Raw genomic sequence first — 21625 nt, 5'->3', positions numbered from 1 at the left:
TACAGGATGTTGGTACAGTATCATACTGATGCCAGGGATTGAGCCCTACAGGATGTTAGTGCAGTATCATACTGCTGCCAGGGAGTGAGCACTAGGGGATGTTGGTGCAGCATCTTACTGCTGCCAGGGAGTGTGCCCTAAAGGATGTTGCTGCAGTATCAAACTTCTGCCAGGGAGTGAGCCCAAGAGAATTTTAGTGCAGCATCATACTGCAGCCAGGGAGTGAGCCCTCGAAGATATTGCTGCAGTATCATACTGCTGCCAGGGAATGAGCCCTAGAGAATGTTGCTGCAGTATCACACTGCTGCTAGAGAGTGTGCCCTAGGGATCATCGGTGCAGTATCATACTGATGCCAGGGAGTGAGTCCTAGAGGTTGTTGGTGCAGTATTACACTTCAGCCAGGGATTGAGCCCTCAAGGATTTTGCTGCAGTATCATACAGCATCCAGGGAGTGAGACCTGGGGGATGTTGGTGCAGTATTATACTGCTGCCACGGAGTGAGCCCAAGAGGATGCTGCTGCACTATCATACTGCTGCCAGTGATGAGGCCTAGAGGATTTTGCTGCAGTATACTACTACTTCCTGGGAGTGAGCACTAGAGGATGTTGTTGCAGTATCATACTGATGCCAGGAAGTGTGCCCTAAAGGACTTTGGTGCAGTATCATATTGCTTCCAGGGAGTGAGCCCTATAGGATGTTGGTACAGTATGATACTGCTGCCAGGGAGTGAGCCCTAGAGAATGTTGTGCAGTATCATTCTGCTGCCAGGGAGTGTGCCCTAGAGGATGTTTATGCAGTATGGTACTGCTGCTAGGGAGAGAGCCCTAGTGGATGTTGGTGCAGTATCATGTTGCAGACAAGGAGTGTGCCCTAGAGGATATTTGTTCAGTATCATATTGCTTCCAGGGAGTGACCCCTAGTGGAATTTGGTGCAGTATCATACAGCTGCTTGGGAGTGAGCCCTAGAGGATGTTGGTGCAGCATTATACTGCTGCCAGGGAGTGTGCCCTAGTAGATGTTGGTGCAGTATCATAGTAATGCCAAGAAGTGAGCCCTAGAGTGTGTTGGTGCTGTATCACACAGCTGCCAGGGAGTGAGCCCTAGAGGGTTTTGGTGCAGCATCACAGTGCTGTCAGGAAGTGAGCCCTAGAGGATGTTGGTGGAGTATCATACTGCTGCCAGGGAGTGAGCCCTAGAGGATGTTGGTGTAGTATCATACTGCCACCATGGAGGGAGCCCTAGAGGATGTTGGTACAGTATGATACTGCTGCCAGGGAGTGAGCCCTAGAGGATGTTGGTGCAGTACCATACTGCTGCCATGGAGTGAGCCCTAGAGGATGTTAGTGCAATAGCATACTGCTCCAGGGTGTGAGCCCTAGAGTGTGTTGGTGCAGTATCACACAGCTGCCAGGGAGTGAGCCGTAGAGGGTGTTGGTGCAGCATCACACAGCTGCCAGGAAGTGAGCCCTAGAGGATGTTGGTGGAGTATCATACTGCTGCCAGGGAGTGAGCCCTGGAGGATGTTGGTGTATTATCATACTGCCACCATGGAGGGAGCCCTAGAGGATGTTGGTACAGTATGATACTGCTGCCAGGGAGTGAGCCCTAGAGGACGTTGGTGCAGTACCATACTGCTGCCATGGAGTGAGCCCTAGAGGATGTTAGTGCAATAGCATACTGCTCCAGGGTGTGAGCCCTAGAGGATGTTGGTGCAATATCATACTGTTCCAGGGAGTGAGCCCTAGAGGATGTTGGTGCAATAGCATTTTGCAGCCAGGGAGTGTGCCTCAGAGGATGTTGGTGCAGTATACTGCTGCCAGGGAGTGACCCCTACAGGATGTTAGTGCAGTATCATACTGCTGCCAGGGAGTGAGCACTAGAGGATGTTGGTGCAGCATCTTACTGCTGCCAGGGAGTGACCTCTACAGGATGTTGGTACAGTATCATACTGATGCCAGGGATTGAGCCCTACAGGATGTTAATGCAGTATCATACTACTGCCAGGGAGCGAGCACTAGAGGATGTTGGTGCAGCATCTTACTGCTGCCAGGGAGTGTGCCCTAAAGGATGTTGCTGCAGTATCGTACTTCTGCCAGGGAGTGAGCCCAAGAGAATTTTAGTGCAGCATCATACTGCAGCCAGGGAGTGAGCCCTAGAAGATATTGCTGCAGTATCATACTGCTGCCAGGGATGAGGCCTAGAGGATTTTGCTGCAGTATACTACTACTTCCAGGGATGAGCACTAGAGGATGTTGGTGCAGTATCATACTGATGCCAGGGAGTGCGTCCTAAAGGACTTTGGTGCAGTATCATATTGCTTCCAGGGAGTGAGCCCTAGAGGATGTTGGTACAGTATGATACAGCTGCCAGGGAGTGAGCCCTGGAGGATGTTGCTGTAGTATCATACTGCTGCCAGGGAGTGAGCCCTAGAGGATGTTGCTGCATTATCATACTGCTGCCAGGGAGTGAGCCCTGGAGGATGTTGCTGCAGTATCATAGTGCTGTCAAGGAGTGAGCCTAGTAGATGTTGGGGCACTATCATACTGCTGCCAGAGAGTGAGCCCTAGAGGATGTTTGTGGAGTATCATACAGCCACCAGGGAGTGAGCCCTAGAAAATGTTTTGCAGTATCATTCTGCTGCCAGGGAGTGTGCCTTAGAAGATGTTCTTGCAGTATGGTACTGCTACTAGGGATTGAGCCCTAGAGGATTTTGGTGCAGTATCATGTTGCCGACAAGGAGTGTGCCCTAGAGGATGTTGGTGCAGTATCATACTGCTTGCCAGGGAGTGAGCCCTATAGGAGTTTGGTGCAGTATCATAATGCTGCCAGGGAATGAGCCCTAGAGAATGTTGGTGCAGTCTCATACTACTGCCAGGGAGTGAACCCTAGAGGATGGTGGTGCAGTATCATACTGATGCCAGGGAGTGAGCCCTAGAGGATGTTGGTGCATTATCATACTGCTGCCAGGGAGTGAGCCCTAGAGGATTTTGGTGCAGTATCATACTGCTGCCAGGGAATGAGCCCTAGAGGATGTTGCTGCAGTATCATAGCGCTGCCAGGGAGTGAGCCTAGTAGATGTTGGGGCAGTATCATACTGCTGCCAGAGAGTGAGCCCTAGAGGATGTTTGTGGAGTATCATACTGCCACCAGGGAGTGAGCCCTAGAGAATGTTGTGCAGTATCATTCTGATGCCAGGGAGTGTGCCCTAGAGGATGTTCATGCATTATGATACTGCTGCTAGGGAGTGAGCCCTAGAGGATGTTGCTGCAGTATCATGTTGCCGACAAGAAGTGTGCCCTAGAGGATGTTGATGCAGTATCATAATGCTGCCAGGGAGTGAGCCCTATAGGATTTTGGTATAGTATCATACTGCTGCCAGGGAGTGTACACAAGATGATGATGGTGCTGTATCATACTGAATTCAGGGAGTGAGCCCTAGAGGGTCTTGTGCAGTATCATACTGCTGCCAGGGAGTGTGCCCTAGAAGATGTTGGTGCAGTATCCTACTCCTGCCATGGAGTGTCCCCTAGAGGCTGTTAGTGCAGCATCATACTGCTGCCAGGGAGTGATCCCTAGAGGATGTTTCTGCAGTATCATATTGCTGCCAGGGAGTGAGCCCTAAAGGATTTTGCTGCAGTATCATCCTGCTGCCAGGGGGTGAGCCCTAGAGGCTGTTGTTGCATTATCATACTCCTGCCAGGGAGTGAGCCCTTGAGGATGTTGGTGCAGTATCATACTGCTGCCAGGGAGTGATCCCTAGAGGATGTTTCTGCAGTATCATATTGCTGCCAGGGAGTGAGCCCTAAAGGATTTTGCTGCAGTATCATCCTGCTGCCAGGGGGTGAGCCCTAGAGGCTGTTGTTGCATTATCATACTCCTGCCAGGGAGTGAGCCCTTGAGGATGTTGGTGCAGTATCATACTGCTGCCAGGGAGTGAGCCCAAGAGGATGTTGCAGTATCGTACTGATGCCAGGGAGTTAGCTCTAGAGGATGTTGCTGCTGCAGTATCGTACTCATGCCAGGGAGTGAGCCCTAAGGGATGCTGCTGCAGTATCATACTGCTGTCAGGGTGTGAGCTCTAGAGGATGTTGGTGCAGTTCCATACTGCTGCTAGAGTGAGCCCTAGAGGACATTGGTGCAGTATTATACTCCAGCCAGGAAGTTTATCCTGGAGGATCTTGCTTCAGTATCTTACTGCTGCCAGGGAGGGAGCCCTAGAGGATGTCAGTGCGGTATCATACTGCTGCTATGTAGTGAGCCCTAGAGGTTGTTCGTGCAGTATCATAGTACTGCCAGGGAGTGTGACGTAGAGGCTGTTGGTGCAGTATCATACTGATGCCATGGAGTGTGCCATAGATAATGTTGGTGCAGTAATATACTGAAGCGAGGGAGTGAGTCCTTGAGGGTGTTGGTGCAGTATCATACTGTTGCCAGGGATTGAATACTAGAGGATGTTGATGTACTATCAAACTGCTGCCAGGGAGTGAGCCCTAGAGTATGTTGGTGCAGTATCGTATTGCTGCCAAGGAGTGAGCCCTAGAGGATGTTGCTGCAGTATTATATTGATGCCAGGGAGTGAGCCCTAGAGGATGATGGTGCAGTTACGTACTGATGCCAAGGAGTGAGCCCTAGAGGATTTTTTTGCAGTATCATACTGCTGCCAGGGAATGAGTTCTAGGGGATGATGGTGCTGTATCATACTGCTGCCAGGGAGTGAACCCTAGAGGATGTTGGTGGAGTACTATACTTCTGCCAGGGAGTGAGCCCTCAAGGTTTTGATGCAGTATCATACAGTGTCCAGGGAGTGAGACCTGGGGGATGTTGGTGCAGTATCATACTGCTGCCAGGGAGTGAGCCCAAGAGGATGCTGCTGCAGTATCATACTGCTGCCAGGGATGAGACCTAAGGAATTTTGCTGCAGTATACTACTACTTCCAGGGAGTGAGCACTAGAGGAGGTTGGTGCAGTATCATACTGATGCCAGGGAGTGCGCCCTAAAGGACTTTGGTGCAGTATCATATTGCTTCCAGGGAGTGAGCCCTAGAGGATGTTGGTACAGTATGATACTGCTGCCAGGGAGCGAGCCCTAGAGAATGTTGTGCAGTATCATTCTGCTGCCAGGGAGTGTGCCCTAGAGGATGTTCGTACAGTATGGTACTGCTGCTAGGGAGAGAGCCCTAGAGGATGTTGGTGCAGTATCATGTTGCCGACAAGGAGTGTGCCCTAGAGGATATTTGTTCAGTATCATATTGCTTCCAGGGAGTGACCCCTAGTGGAATTTGGTGCAGTATCATACAGCTGCTTGGGAGTGAGCACAATAGGATGTTGGTGCAGCATTATACTGCTGCCAGGGAGTGTGCCCTAGTAGATGCTGGCGCAGTATCATAGTAATGCCAAGAAGTGAGCCCTAGAGTGTGTTGGTGCAGTATCACACAGCTGCCAGGGAGTGAGCCCTAGAGGGTGTTGGTGCAGCATCACACAGCTGCCAGGAAGTGAGCCCTAGAGGATGTTGGTGGAGTATCATACTGCTGCCAGGGAGTGAGCCCTAGAGGATGTTGGTGTAGTATCATACTGCCACCATGGAGGGAGCCCTAGAGGATGTTGGTACAGTATGATACTGCTGCCAGGGAGTGAGCCCTAGAGGATGTTGGTGCAGTACCATACTGCTGCCATGGAGTGAGCCCTAGAGGATGTTAGTGCAATAGCATACTGCTCCAGGGTGTGAGCCCTAGAGGATGTTGGTGCAATAGCATACTGCTCCAGGGAGTGAGCCCTAGAGGATGTTGGTGCAATAGCATACTGCTGCCAGGGAGTGTGCCTCAGAGGATGTTGGTGCAGTATACTGCTGCCAGGGAGTGACCCCTACAGGATGTTGGTACAGTATCATACTGATGCCAGGGATTGAGCCCTACAGGATGTTAGTGCAGTATCATACTGCTGCCAGGAAGTGAGCACTAGAGGATGTTGGTGCAGCATCTTACTGCTGCCAGGGAGTGTGCCCTAAAGGATGTTGCTGCAGTATCATACTTCTGCGAGGGAGTGAGCCCAAGGGAGTTTTAGTGCAGCATCGTACTGCAGCCAGGGATTGAGCCCTAGAAGATATTGCTGCAGTATCATACTGCTGCCAGGGAATGAGCCCTAGAGAATGTTGCTGCAGTATCACACTGCTGCTAGAGAGTGTGCCCTAGGGATCGTCGGTGCAGTATCATACTGATGCCAGGGAGTGAGTCCTAGAGGTTGTTGGAGCAGTATTACACTTCAGCCAGGGATTGAGCCCTCAAGGATTTTGCTGCAGTATCATACAGCATCCAGGGAGTGAGACCTGGGGGATGTTGGTGCAGTATTATACTTCTGCCAGGGAGTGAGCCCAAGAGGATGCTGCTGCAGTATCATACTGCTGCCAGTGATGAGGCCTAGAGGATGTTGGTGCAGTATCATACTACTGCCAGGGAGTGAGCCCAAGAGGATGCTGCTGCAGTATCATATTGCTGCTAGGGATGAAGCCTCGAGGATTTTGCTGCAGTATACTACTACTTCCAGGGATGAGCACTAGAGGATGTTGGTGCAGTATCATACTGATGCCAGGGAGTGCGCCCTAAAGGACTTTGGTGCAGTATCATATTGCTTCCAGGGAGTGAGCCCTAGAAGATGTTGGTACAGTATGATACAGCTGCCAGGGAGTGAGCCCTAGAGGATGTTGGTGCAGTATCATACTTCTGCCAGGTAGTGAGCCCTAGTGGATGTTGCTGCATTATCATAGTGCTGCCAGGGAGTGAGCCCTGGAGGATGTTGCTGCATTATCATAGTGCTGCCAGGGAGTGAGCCCTGGAGGATGTTGCTGCAGTATCATAGTGCTGCCAGGGAGTGAGCCTAGTAGATGTTGGGGCACTATCATACTGCTGCCAGAGAGTGAGCCCTAGAGGATGTTTGTGGAGTATCATACTGCCACCAGGGAGTGAGCCCTAGAAAATGTTGTGCAGTATCATTCTGCTGCCAGGGAGTGTGCCCTAGAAGATGTTCATGCAGTATGGTACTGCTGCTAGGGAGTGAGCCCTAGAGGATTTTGGTGCAGTATCATGTTGCCGACAAGGAGTGTGCCCTAGAGGATGTTGGTGCAGTATCATACTGCTTGCCAGGGAGTGAGCCCTATAGGATATTGGTGCAGTATCATAATGCTGCCAGGGAATGAGCCCTAGAGAATGTTGGTGCAGTCTCATACTACTGCCAGGGAGTGAACCCTAGAGGATGGTGGTGCAGTATCATACTGATGCCTGGGAGTGAGCCCTAGAGGATGTTGGTGCATTATCATACTGCTGCCAGGGAGTGAGCCCTAGAGGATTTTGGTGCAGTATCATACTGCAGCCTGGGAGTGTGCCCTAGAGGATGTTCGTGCAGTATGATACTGCTGTAGGGAGTGAGCCGTAGAGGATGTTGCTGCAGTATCATGTTGCCGACAAGAAGTGTGCCCTAGAGGATGTTGGTGCAGTATCATACTGCTGCCAGGGAGTGAGCCCTATAGGATTTTGGTGCAGTATCATAATGCTGTCAGGGAGTGAGCCCTAGAGGATGTTGGTGCAGTATCACACTGGTGCCAGGGAGTGAGCCCTAGAGGATGTTGCTGCAGTATCATAATGCTGTCAGGGAGTGAGCACTAGCGGATGTTGGTGCAGTATCATACTGATGCCAGGGAGTGTGCCCTAGAGGATATTTGTTCAGTATCATATTGGTTCCAGGGAGTGACCCCTAGTGGAATTTGGTGCAGTATCATACAGCTGCTTGGGAGTGAGCCCTAGAGGATGTTGGTGCAGTATCATACTCCTGCCAAGGAGTGTGTCCTAGAGGATGTTGGTGCAGCATTATACTGCTGCCAGGGAGTGTGCCCTAGTGGATGTTGGTGCAGTATCATAGTAATGCCAAGAAGTGATCCCTAGAGTGTGTTGGTGCAGTATAACACAGCTGCCAGGGAGTGAGCCCTAGAGGGTGCTGGTGCAGCATCACACTGCTGCCAGGAAGGGAACCCTAGAGGATGGTGGTGCAGTATCATACTGCTGCCATGGAGTGAGCCATAGAGGATGTTGGTGCAATAGCATACTGCTCCAAGGAGTGAGCCCTAGAGGATGTTGGTGCAATAGCATAGTGCTGCCAGGGAGTGTGCCTCAGAGGATGTTGGTGCAGTATCATACTCCTGCCAAGGAGTGTGTCCTAGAGGATGTTGGTGCAGCAATATACTGCTGCCAGGGAGCGTGCCCTAGTGGATGTTGGTGCAGTATCATAGTAATGCCAAGAAGTGAGCCCTAGAGTGTGTTGGTGCAGTATAACACAGCTGCCAGGGAGTGAGCCCTAGAGGGTGCTGGTGCAGCATCACAGTGCTGTCAGGAAGGGAACCCTAGAGGATGGTGGTGCAGTATCATACTGCTGCCATGGAGTGAGCCCTAGAGGATGTTGGTGCAATAGCATACTGCTCCAGGGAGTGAGCCCTAGAGGATGTTGGTGCAATAGCTCCAGGGAGTGAGCCCTAGAGGATGTTGGTGCAATAGCATACTGCTGCCAGGGAGTGTGCCCCAGAGGATGTTGGTGCAGTATACTGCTGCCAGGGAGTGACCCCTACAGGATGTTGGTACAGTATCATACTGATGCCAGGGATTGAGCCCTACAGGATGTTAGTGCAGTATCATACTGCTGCCAGGGAGTGAGCACTAGAGGATGTTGGTGCAGCATCTTACTGCTGCCAGGGAGTGAGCACTAGAGCATGTTGGTGCAGCATCTTACTGCTGCCAGGGAGTGTGCCATAAAGGATGTTGCTGCAGTATCGTACTTCTGCCAGGGAGTGAGCCCAAGAGAATTTTAGTGCAGCATCATACTGCAGCCAGGGAGTGAGCCCTAGAAGATATTGCTGCAGTATCGTACTGCTGCCAGGGAAAGAGCCCAAGAGAATGTTGCTGCAGTATCACACTGCTGCTAGAGAGTGAGCCCTAGGGATCATTGGTGCCGTATCATACTGATGCCAGGGAGTGAGCCCTAGAGAATGTTGCTGCAGTATCATACTTCTTCCAGGGAGTGAGCACTTGAGGATGTTGGTGCAGTATCATACTGCCACAATGGAGTGAGCCCTACAGGATGATGCTGCAGTATCATACTGCTGCCAGGGAGTGAGCCCTAGAAGATGTTGCTGCAGTATCATACTTCTGCCAGGCAATGAGTCCTAGAGGATGCTGGTGCAGTATAATACTGCTGCCGCAGAGTGAGCCCTAGAGGATGTTGCTGCAGTATGAAACTTCTTCCAGGGAGTGAGCACTTGATGTTGGTGCAGTATCATACTGATGCCAGGGAGTGTGCCCTAGAGGATGTTGGCTTAGTATCATATTGCTCCAGGGAGTGAGCCCTAGTGGATGTTATTGCAGTATCATATTGATGCCAGGGAGTGTGCCCTAGAGGATGTTGGTACAGTATCATACTGCTGCTTGGGAGTGAGTCCTAGAGGATGTTTCTGCAGTACCACACTGCTGTGGAGGAGTGAGCCCTAGAGGATGTTGCTGCATTATCAAACTGCTGCCAGGGAGTGAACTATAGAGGATTTTGGTGCAGTCTCTCTACAGCCACGGAGTGAGCTCTAGAGGATGGTGGTGTAGTATCATACTGATTGCAGGAAGTGATCCCTAGAGGATGTTGGTGCAGTATCATACAGCTGCCAGGGAGTGAGCCGTAGAGGATGTTGGTGCAGTTTCATACTGCTGCCAGGGAGTGAGCCCTAGAGGATGTTGCTGCAGTATCATACTGCTGACAGGAAGTGAGCCCTAGAGGATGTTGCTGCAGTATCATACTGCTGCCAGGGACTGTGCCCTAGAGGATCTTGGTGCAGTATCATACCGCTGCTAGGGAGTGAGCCCTAGAAGATGTTGCTGCAATATCATATTGCCGACAAGGAGTGTGCCGTACAGGATGTTGGTGCAGTATCATACTGCTGCCAGGGAGTCAGCCCTTGTGGATGTTGGTGCAGTATCATACTAGCTGCCAGGGAGTGTGCCCTACTGGATGTTGGTGCAGTATCATAGTAATACCAGAAAGTGAGCCCTAGAGGGTTTTGGTGCAGTATCATACAACTGCCAGGGAGTGAGCCCTAGAGAGTGTTTTTACAGTATCATACTGCTGCCAGGGAGTGAGCTCTAGAGGATATTATGCAGTGTCATACTGCTGCCAGAGAGTTTGCCGTAGAGGATGTTTGTGCGGTATCAAACTGCTGCCAGGGAGTGAGCCCTATAGGATTTTGGTGCAGTATCATAATGCTGCCAAGGAGTGAGCCCTAGAGGATGTTGGTGCAGTATCATATTGCTGCCAGGGAATGAGCCTTAGAGGATGTTGCTGCAGTATGAAACTTCTTCGAGGGAGCACTAGAGGATGTTGGTGCAGTGTCATACTGATGCCAGGGAGTGTGCCCTAGAGGATATTTGTTCAGTATCATATTGCTTCCAGGGAGTGACCCCTAGTGGAATTTGGTGCTGTATCATACAGCTGCTCGGGAGTAAGCCCTAGAGGATGTTGGTGCAGTATTATAGTAATGCCAAGAAGTGAGCCCTAGAGTATGTTGGTGCAGTATCACACAGCTGCCAGGGAGTGAGCCCTAGAGGGTGTTGGTGCAGTATCATTCTGCTGCCAGGGAGTGTGCCATAGAGAATGTTGGTGCAGTATCACACTGCTGCCAGGAAGTGAGCCCTAGAGGATGTTGGTGCAGTATCATACTGCCACCATGGAGTGAGCCTTAGAGGATGTTGGTGCAGTATAATACTGCTGCCAGGGAGTGAGCCCTAGAGGATGTTGGTGCAGTATGATACTGCTGCCAGGGAGTGAGCCCTAAAGGATATTTGCAGCAGTATCATACTGCTGTCAGGGAGTGAGCCCTAGAGTATGTTGGTGCAGTTTCATACTGCTGCCAGGGAGTGAGCCCTAGAGGATGTTGCTACAGTATCATAATGCTGACAGGAAGTAAGCCCTAGAGGATGTTGCTGCAGTATCATACCGCTGCCAGGGAGTGTGCCCTAGAGGATGTTGGTGGAGTATCATACTGCCACCAGGGAGTGAGCCCTAGTGGATCTTGGTGCAGTATCATACTGCTGCTAGGCAGTGAGCCCTAAAAGATGTTGCTGCAATATCATATTACCGAAAAGGAGTGTGCCGTAGAGGATGTTGGTGCAGTATCATACTGCTGCCAGGGAGTGAGCCCTTGAGGATGTTGGTGCAGTATCATACTGGCTGCCAGGGAATGTGCCCTACTGGATGTTGGTGCCAGAAAGTGAGCCCTAGAGGGTTTTGGTGCAGTATTATACAGCTGCGAGGGAGTGAGCCCTAGAGGGTGTTTTTACAGCATCATACTGCTGCCAGGGAGTGAGCTCTAGAGGATATTGCTGCAGTATCATACTGCTGCCAGAGAGTTTGCCGTAGAGGATGTTGGTGCAGTATCAAACTACTGCCAGGTAGTGAGCCCTAGAGGATGTTGGTGCAGTATCATACTGCTGCCAGGGTGTGAGCCCTTAAGGATGTTTGCTGCAGTATCATACTGCTGCCAGAGAGTGAGCCCTGGAGGATGTTGGTGCAGTATCATACTTCTGCCAAGAAGTGAGCCCTAGAGGATGTTGGTGCAGTATCATACTGCTGCCATGAAGTGAGCCCTATAGGATTTTGGTGCAGTATCATACTGCTGCCAGGGAGTGAGCCCTAAAGGATGTTGGAGGAGTATCACACTGCCACCATGGAGTGAGCCCTAGAGGATGTTGGTGCAGTATCATACTGCTGCCATAGAGTGAGCCCTAGGGGATGTTGGTGCAATAGCATACTGCTCCAGGGAGTGAGCCCTAGAGGATGTTGGTGCAATAGCATACTGCTGCCAGGGAGTGTGCCTCAGAGGATGTTGGTGCAGTATACTGCTGCCAGGGAGTGACCTCTACAGTATGTTGGTACAGTATCATACTGATGCCAGGGATTGAGCCCTACAGGATGTTAATGCAGTATCATACTGCTGCCAGGGAGTGAGCACTAGAGGATGTTGGTGCAGCATCTTACTGCTGCCAGGGAGTGAGCCCTAGAAGATATTGCTGCAGTATCATACTGCTGCCAGGGAATGAGCCCTAGAGAATGTTGCTGCAGTATCATACTGCTGCCAGGGAGTGAGCCCTAGGGAATGTTGCTGCAGTATCACGCTGCTGATAGAGAGTGAGCCCTAGAGGATGTTTCTGCAGTATCATACTCCTGCCAGGGAGTGAGCACTTGAGGATGTTGGTGCAGTATCATACTGATGCCAGGGAGTGTGCCCTAAAGGATGTTGCTGCAGTATCATACTTCTTCCAGGGAGTGAGCACTTGAGGATGTTGGTACAGCATCATACTGCTGCCAGGGAGTGAGCCCTAGAAGATGTTGCTGCAGTATCATACTTCTGCCAGGGAATGAGTCCTAGAGGATGTTGGTGCAGTATCATACTGCTGTCAGGGAGTGTGCCCTAGAGGATGTTGGTTTAGTATCTGATTGCTCCAGGGAGTGAGCCCTAGTGGATATTGGTGCAGTATCATACTGCTGCTTGGGAGTGAGCCCTAGAGGATGTTTCTGCAGGATCATACTGCTGCGAAGGAGTGAGCCCTAGAGGATTTTGCTACATTATCAAACATCTGCCACGGAGTGAACCATAGAGGATGTTGGTGCAGTCTCTCTACTGCCAGGGTGTGAGCTCTAGAGGATGGTGGTGCAGTATCATACTGATGCCAGGGAGTGAGCTGTAGAGGATGTTGGTGCAGTTTCATACTGCTGCCAGGGAGTGAGCCCTAGAGGATGTTGCTGCAGTATCATACTCCTGCCAAGGAGCGTGTCTTACAGGATGTTGGTGCAGCCTTATACTGCTGCCAGGGAGTGTGCCCTAGTGGATGTTGGTGCAGTGTCATAGTAATGCCAAGAAATGAGCCCTAGAGTGTATTGGTGCAATATCACACAGCTGCCAGGGAGTGAGCCCTAGAGGGTGTTGGTGCAGCATCACACTGCTGCCAGGAAGTGAGCCCTAGAAGATGTTGGTGGAGTATCATACTGCTGCCAGGGAGTGAGCACTAGAGGATGTTGGTGTAGTATCATACTGCCACTATGGAGTGAGCCCTGGAGGATGTTGGTGCAGTACCATACTGCTGTCAGGGAGTGAGCCCTAGAGGGTGTTGGTGCAGTATCACACTGCTGCCAGGGAGTGTGCCCTAGAGGATTTTGGTGGAGTATCACACTGCCACCATGGAGTGAGCCCTAAAGGATGTTGGAGGAGTATCATACTGCCGCCATGGAGTGAGCCCTAGAGGATGTTGGTGCAATAGCATACTGCTCCAGAGAGTGAGCCCTACAGGATGTTGGTACAGTATCATACTGATGCCAGGGAGTGTGCCCTAAAGGATGTTGCTGCAGTATCATACTTCTGCCAGGGAGTGAGCCCAAGAGAATTTTAGTGCATCATCATACTGCAGCCAGGGAGTGAGCCCTATAAGATATTGCTGCAGTATCATACTGCTGCCAGGGAGTGAGCCCTAGGGAATGTTGATGCAGTATCACACTGCTGCTAGAGAATGAGCCCTAGGGATCATCGGTGCAGTATCATACTGATGCCAGGGAGTGTGCCCTAGAGGATGTTGGTACAGTATCATACTGCTGCTTGGGAGTGAGCCCTAGAGGATGTTGCTGCATTATCTAACTGCTGCCAGGGAGTGAACCATAGAGGATGTTGGTGCAGTCTCTCTACTGCCAGGGAGTGAGCTCTAGAGGGTGTTGGTGCAGTATCATACAGCTGCCAGGGACTGAGCCGTAGAGGATGTTGGTGCAGTTTCATACTGCTGCCAGGTAGTGAGCCCTAGAGGATGTTGCTGCAGTATCATACTGCTGCCAGGAAGTGAGCCCTAGATGATGTTGCTGCAGTATCATACTGCCACCAGGGAGCGAGCCCTAGAAGATGTTGCTGCAATATCATACTGCCGACAAGGAGTGTGCCATAGAGGATGTTGTTGCAGTATCATTCTGCTGCCAGGGAGTGAGCCCTTGAGGATGCTGATGCAGTATGATACTGGCTGCCAGGGAGTGTGCCCTACTGGATGTTGGTGCAGTATCATAGTAATGGCAGAAAGTGAGCCCTAGAGGGTTTTGGTGCAGTATCATACAGCTGCGAGGGAGTGAGCTCTAGAGGATATTGTTGCAGTGTCATACTGCTGCCAGAGAGTTTGTCATAGAGGATGTTGGTGCAGTATCAAACTGCTGCCAGGGAGTGAGCCCTATAGGATTTTGGTGCAGTATCATAATGCTGCCAGGGAGTGAGCCCTAGAGGATGTTGGTGCAGTATTATATTGCTGCCAGGGAGTGAGCCTTAGAGGATGTTGCTGCAGTATCAGGAGGGGAGCACTAGAGGATGTTGCTGCAGTATCATACTGATGCCAGGGAGTGTGCCCTAGAGAATGTTGTGCAGTATCATTCTGATGCCAGGGAGTGTGCCCTAGAGGATGTTCGTGCAGTATGATACTGCTGTAGGGAGTGAGCCGTAGAGGATGTTGCTGCAGTATCATGTTGCCGACAAGAAGTGTGCCCTAGAGGATGTTGGTGCAGTATCAAACTGCTGCCAGGGAGTGAGCCCTATAGGATTTTGGTGCAGTATCATAATGCTGCCAGGGAGTGAGCCCTAGAGGATGTTGGTGCAGTATTATATTGCTGCCAGGGAGTGAGCCTTAGAGGATGTTGCTGCAGTATGAAACTTCTTCCAGGGAGGGAGCACTAGAGGATGTTGGTGCAGTATCATACTGATGCCAGGGAGTGTGCCCTAGAGGATATTTGTTCAGTATCATATTGCTTCAAGGGAGTGACCCCTAGTGGAATTTGGTGCAGTATCATACAGCTGCGTGGGAGTGAGCCCTAGAGGATGTTGGTGCATTATCATACTCCTGCCAAGGAGTGTGTCCTAGAGGATGTTGGTGCAGCATTATACTGCTGCCAGGGAGTGTGCCCAAGTGGATGTTGGTGCAGTATCATAGTAATGCCAAGAAGTGAGCCCTAGAGTGTGTAGGTGCAGTATCACACAGCTGCCAGGGAATGAGCCCTAGAGGTTGTTGGTGCAGTATCATACTGCTGCCAGGGAGTGTGCCATAGAAAATGTTGGTGCAGTATCACACTGCTGCCAGGAAGTGAGCCCTAGAGGATGTTGGTGGAGAATCATACTGCCACCATGGAGTGAGCCCCAGAGGATGTTGGTGCAGTATCATACTGCCACCATGGAGTGAGCCCTAAAGGATGTTGGTGCGGTATGATACTGCTGCCAGGGAGTGAGCCCTAAAGGATATTTGCGGCAGTATCATACTGCTGTTAGGGAGTGAGCCCTAGAGTATGTTGGTGCAGCTTCATACTGCTGCCAGGGAGTGAGCCCTAGAGGATGTTGCTACAGTATCATACTGCTGACAGGAAGTGAGCCCCTAGAGGATGTTGCTGCAGTATCATACTGCTGCCAGGGACTGTGCCCTAGAGGATGTTGGTGGAGTATCATACTGCCTCCAGGGAGTGAGCCCAAGGGGATCTTGGTGCAGTATCATACTGCTGCTAGAGAGTGAGCCCTAGAAGATGTTGCTGCAATATCATATTGCTGACAAGGAGTGTGCCGCAGAGGATGTTGTTGCAGTATCAAACTACTGCCAGGGAGTGAGCCCTTGAGGATGCTGGTGAAGTATCATACTGGCTGCCAGGGTGTGTGCCCTACTGGATGTTGGTGCAGTATCATAGTAATGCCAGAAAATGAGCCCTAGAGAGTTTTGGTGCAGTATCATACTGCTGCCAGGGAGTGAGCTCTAGAGGATATTGCTGCAGTATCATACTGCTGCCAGAGAGTTTGCCATAGAGGATGTTGGTGCAGTATCAAACTACTGCCAGAGAGTGAGCCCTAGAGGATGTTGATGCTGTATCATACTGCTGCCAGGGTGTGAGCCCTTAAGGATGTTTGCTACAGTATCATACTGCTGCCAGGGAGTGAGCCCTGGAGGATGTTGGTGCAGGATTGTACTTCTGCCAGGGAGTGAGCCCTAGAGGATTGTTGGTGCAGTATCATACTGCTGCCATGGAGTGACCCCTAATGTATTTTGGTGCAGTATCATATTGCCACCAGGTAGTGTGCCGTAGAGGATGTTGGTGCAGTATCATACTGCTGCCAGGGAGTGTGCCCTAGAGTATGTTGGTGCAGTATCATACTGATGCCAGGAAGTGAGCCCTAGAGGTTGTTGGTGCAGTAACATACAGCTGCCAGGGAGTGAGCCCAAGAGTATGTGGGTGCAGTTTTATACTGCTGCCAGGGAGTGAGCCCAAGAGTATGTTGGTGCAGTTTCATACTGCTGCCAGGGGGTGTGCCCTAGAGGCTGTTGATACCGTATCATACAGCTGCCAGGGAGTGAGCCCAAGAGTATGTTGGTGCAGTATCATACTGCTGCCAAAGAGTGAGCCCTAGAGGATGGTGGTGCACTATTATAGTGCTACCAGGGTGTGAGCCTTAGAGCATGTTGGAGCAGTATCATACTGCTGCCAGGGAGTGTGCCCTAGAGAATGTTGGTGTAGTATCATACTCCTGCCAGGGAGTGTCCCCTAGAGGCTGTTGGTGCAGCATCATCCCGCTGCCAGGGAGTGAGTCCAAGAGGATGTTAGTGCAGCATCATATTGCAGCCAGGGAGTGAGCCCTAGAAGATATTGCTGCAGTATCATACTGCTGTGAGGGAGTGAGTCCTAGAGGATGTTGGTGCATTATCATCCTACTGCCAGGGGGTGAGCCCTAGAGGTTGTTGTTGCAGTATCATACTCCTGCCAGGGAGTGAGCCCTTGAGGATGTTGCTGCAGTATCGTACTGATGCCAGGGAGTGAGCCCTAAAGGATGTTGCTGCAGTATCATACAGCTGCCAGGGTGTGAGCTCTAGATGATGCTGCTGCATTATCATACTGCTGCCAGGGAGTGAGCCCTAGAGGATGGTGGTGCAGTATCATACTGATGTCAGGAAGTGAGCCCTAGAGGCTGTTGGTACAGTATCATACTGCTGTCAGGGAGTGAGCCCTAGAGGATGTTACTGCAGTATTATATTGCTGCCAGGGAGTGAGCCCTAGAGGATGTTGGTGCAGTATCATACTGATGCCAGGGAGTGAGCCCTAGAGGATGTTGGTGCAGTATCATACTGATGCCAGGGAGTGAGCCCTAGAGGATGTTGGTGCAGTATCATACTGATGCCAGGGATTGTGCCCTAGAGGATGTTGGTGCAGTATTATACTGCTGCCAGGGATTGAGCCCCAGAGGATGTTGGTGCAGTATCATACTGCTGTCAGGGAGTGAGCTCTAGCTCACTCCCACCTTACTGCAGCTGTGTAAACTCTGCTATTACTGTCTATGGGAGGTTCTGCATACTTCTGAGCATGTGGAACCTCCATACCATGTGGTATACCACTTGCAGTGCAGAGTGCATTTAGCAACTTTATTACTGCTTTGTTCAAGTTTTAATTTTTGTGATGCCTGGAGGTTATTGAGGATGAGAGTACCATCACGAAGTATGGGGAGGGGGTAAGTAGTGGCAAGTGCAGTTTTAGTTGTGTCAGTGACAACATTTTGTCTCTGTAAAGCAATCCTAGTTTGTGATAAGTTTTTCTTATGCAATTTTGTATATTCAGGTCAAATCTAAGATCATCATCCGCTATGACTCCTAATAATTTGCTACGAGAAGTGACCAATAGTTGCATTATCAAAAGAGAGGAGTTTAAATTTTGTTTTTTCATGACAGAGGAATTTGGGGGAAAAAAGCAGTAGTCTGGTCTTTTTTGGGTTGAGCTTGAGTTACGAGTTACAAAGCGATGTTTCAGTGGATGTTAAAGTTTCCTGAGTAATTTTTTGCAGGTGTACCATGTTTCAGATGTGCAAATGACAGTGGAATCCTCTGCATATTGTATTAGAGTGTTCTGTTGTGTGGATGTCCTCCACTGGCTAGATGAGTTTTAGTGCTGTTTCAATTAATGTGAGTTGCAAGGTCAGAAATGTGTGTGTGTTCATGATAAGTCTATTTTCACTGTGAGGCTGTACCGTTTGTTTAGCAAATGGTTTTCAGTGTTTGCGCTCTTTTCTTTCAATATCGGTAATAATTGCAGAAGTAAGTAAGAAAGCACTACGCACACCAACAGGTTTGAACAGTGTTTATGGTAACTGGGGAGAAATAGCCAAGTAATGCAACACTGGAATTGCTGGGGATGGAGCTGCTTTGGGAGGTAGGGCGTTGCTGCAGGAGGGGGTACTCTGGGAGGGACCTTGATGCCGACTGGCATTAATTGCTTTATACGGGCCAATAAAAGCTGTGTAGCAGAGCCAAAGCTGTTCAATGTAGAAAAGCAGGCCAGTGGGTTCATTTAAGGTCAAATGAGGAGCGTTCCACATAGGACAGGGCTTCACTTTTTTTTTTTTTTTTGCTAAAATCAAAGCTTACTCTTGCAGCATTTCAGTTTATGTTGTTCCATTTACGATTTAGGTGTTTCAGATGTAAAAGTGTTTTATTCAGCTATTAAAAAAACCTTCAGGTTCATGTTTTTCAAAAACAACTGCTCTACACAGTTAACTTTAATTATTTTATTTATTTTGTATTTCTGGCAGTCCGTTTATGTTAGGCTTTAGCCTGTCAGAGCCACATTTTGACAGCGGCTTCACTTGAGATAAAAGTAGTTTCCATTTGCAATATATACATTCCAGGCACATCCATTTATTTTTCTGCTTAGTATTTTCCCTCAGATATGGAAAGTCAAAGTTCATTTGAATGATCTGTGTACACAGAATTCTTAGAAATAATTAGAAACGATGGAAAAAACATTGATGTGAAATATAAGCTATGTCCACCAACAAAGAAGTCCTACAGAACTGCTGTAAACAGTACGTTGAATTTAAAAAAGTATATCTTCAGACATCACATCCTATCGCAATTGGAACGCTAAATAGTCTGAAGAAGAAAGCAGTTGATTCATGTACTGACAAGTTGGACAAGAAATGATTGACACAGCCATCTATTGCAGCAGTCATTGGTACTGGTCATGTCACACAGTGCAAGGTGCATAGTTTGATCATTGACTTCATGGTGAATGACATCCACTGCTTCAGCATTGTTGAACAGCCATCCTTCAACCTTGTAACTGGTCTTCAGCCAGGAAAAGTGGTCATGAGCAGGAAAACTGTTGTTGAACAAGTGGAGAAGCAGGTCACTGATATGAGAGAGAATCTGATAGAAACCTTAGCAAGCATTTCGACTGTTTGTACTACAGCTGACATTTGGACCCATCAGAATCATAGTTTTGTTGGGTTCACCACTCACTGGATCGACTGTCATGCTGCAGATTACAGGAGAGGAATACATATGATCTCTTAGCAACAGCTCGAGAGCATTCACATCAAGTACAAGATAGATCAAAAGGTGTGTATGATAATTAGTGACAATGGCAGCAATTTTGTAAAGGCTTTCACTGTCTTCTCAGAAAGTGAGAGATCTGAGACTACAAGCATTCTGTCCTAAGATGATGGTGAAGTGATTTACCACAGCGTGAGCCATGCTGCGTCAGTCAGGGCAAAGCGAGAACACCTCTTCACTGCCTCCCCATCTGAGATGTGCAGTACACACATTGAATCTAGTTGCTGTGCATGATGCTGAATTTGCTTGCAATGATGCACTACTGTGTGAAGCATCATGGCCAAATGCTGTGCTGCTTGGAACAAGGCTAGTCGCAGCATCCAAGATGCTGAGATGGTTCAAAATAAGTGTGATCTGGCATTGATTATTCCCAATGCGACAAGATGGAATTCCACTTTCTATGCGATAGAGAGAATTGGGACCTGACAATATCCCAGGCTGCGTTCTACATGAACTACAGAATGAACTGGCACCCTACCTAAGTACCATGTTCAATCATAGCCTCACCTCAGACTTTGTACCCACTGAATGGTGCACTGTGATGATTATCCCACTCCACAAAGGGGGAGCCACAACGGACCCCATGAACTACCGCCCAATTAGCCTGATGAGCCTGGTCTGCAAGGCCATGGAACGTATCATCGTGGAACTCATAAACAAAGACAATGGTAATCTCCAAACTCTGAACCCTACCCAGTTTGGATTTGTAAAAGGCAGATAATGTCTCCTAAACCTGATTGACTTCTTTGAAGCAATCAGCAAAGCCATAGATGAGGGTAAAATGGTTCACACAGCTTATTTAGATCTCGCCAAGGCTTTCAACACCATCTCCCACTCTGGAATTATAGATATGCTCACTAACTAGGTATAAATCCCTATGTCACAAGATGGGTTGCCAACTGGCTCATGGACAGAACCCACACTGTGAAAGTAGCGGATTCCAAATCTGACTTCAGACCAGTGACAAGTGAAGTACCACAGGGTGCAGTCCTGGGTCCTCTCCTGTTTGGTATCTACTTCTCTGAAGTGCAGACTAACACAGAAGGTCTTTGGCTAACAAAGTTTGCAGATGACTGCAAACTAGGAGCCATAATTGAAACTCCTAACGATGTGGACAAACTACAAAAGGGTCTCACTGAGACAGATACCTGGTGTCAAAGCCATGGCCTGAAGCTCAATGCCAAAAAGTGTATAGTCTTCCCCTCTGGTAAAAACTCTATACCCATGAACTACCACATAGCTGGTAGTCTACTTAATTCCGAAAATGTGATGAGACCTTGGGACACAGGTGGACAGTAGTCTCTCCTTTGATAATCACATTGCCACAGTGGTCAGGAAATCCTTCTACGCGGCTCATCTCATCACAAAAAGGATTCTCATCCAGAAAAAAAGAGGTCGTCGTTCCCCTCTACTCATCACTCATTAGACCCATTATAGAGTACAACGCCCCTTTTGGTGTGTACCTCACAAGACATCTACAACTGGAAAGACCACAGAAATACCTCACAAAGAGGATTACTGGCCTCAAACAGATGCCCTACGCAGGCCGTCTCAAAAAAACTACAGCTTTACTCCATCGCATAGCACCTACTCGGGCAATCTCTGCCTAACATACAAAGCTATGTCAAACCCAGAGCTGTTGGACATGCTCCACTTAAAAAAATCCCAGTCCCTCCAAGCTACATGCTCCAGGGACCTAAACTTTGTCTCTACAATAAACAGAACATGCTGGAGTGATAGATTCCTGTCCCAGAGACTTCCCATACTCTGGAACAGACTACCTATGTCAAACAGAGCTCCTCCTCGGCACTCTTCAAGAAAAATCTTGATGACTGGATGGGAAATGGGAAATTCACCCCAGGGATCACTTCTATGGCTCTGCTTGACAGGGGCACAGGAAAATAATTTTCTTGGGTGGTGAAAGCCAGGGTACATTTTTTGGCTAGGCTTATATAGGCCCTAGGGCCAGTAGCCTAGTACCTACATATGAACCTATGAATTCACCTCATTGCAACTCGGGGTGAAGGCTTGCTGAATGAGATATGTGAACAGACTGGAATTGCCATCTTCAGGCCTGTAGAAATTACCTTTGTTGCTGAGTTTGTGCAAGCAATGCAGCCCCTGGCAATGGCTCTGGACATTCTGCAGTCAGAGCTGAAAAGCTACACGGGAATCC

The sequence above is a fragment of the Protopterus annectens genome, chromosome 13.part0, assembly GCF_019279795.1.
Source record: "Protopterus annectens isolate FY-2018-M chromosome 13.part0, PAN1.0, whole genome shotgun sequence".
NCBI lineage: Eukaryota > Metazoa > Chordata > Ceratodontiformes > Protopteridae > Protopterus > Protopterus annectens.
This window is presented reverse-complemented; position numbering follows the sequence as displayed.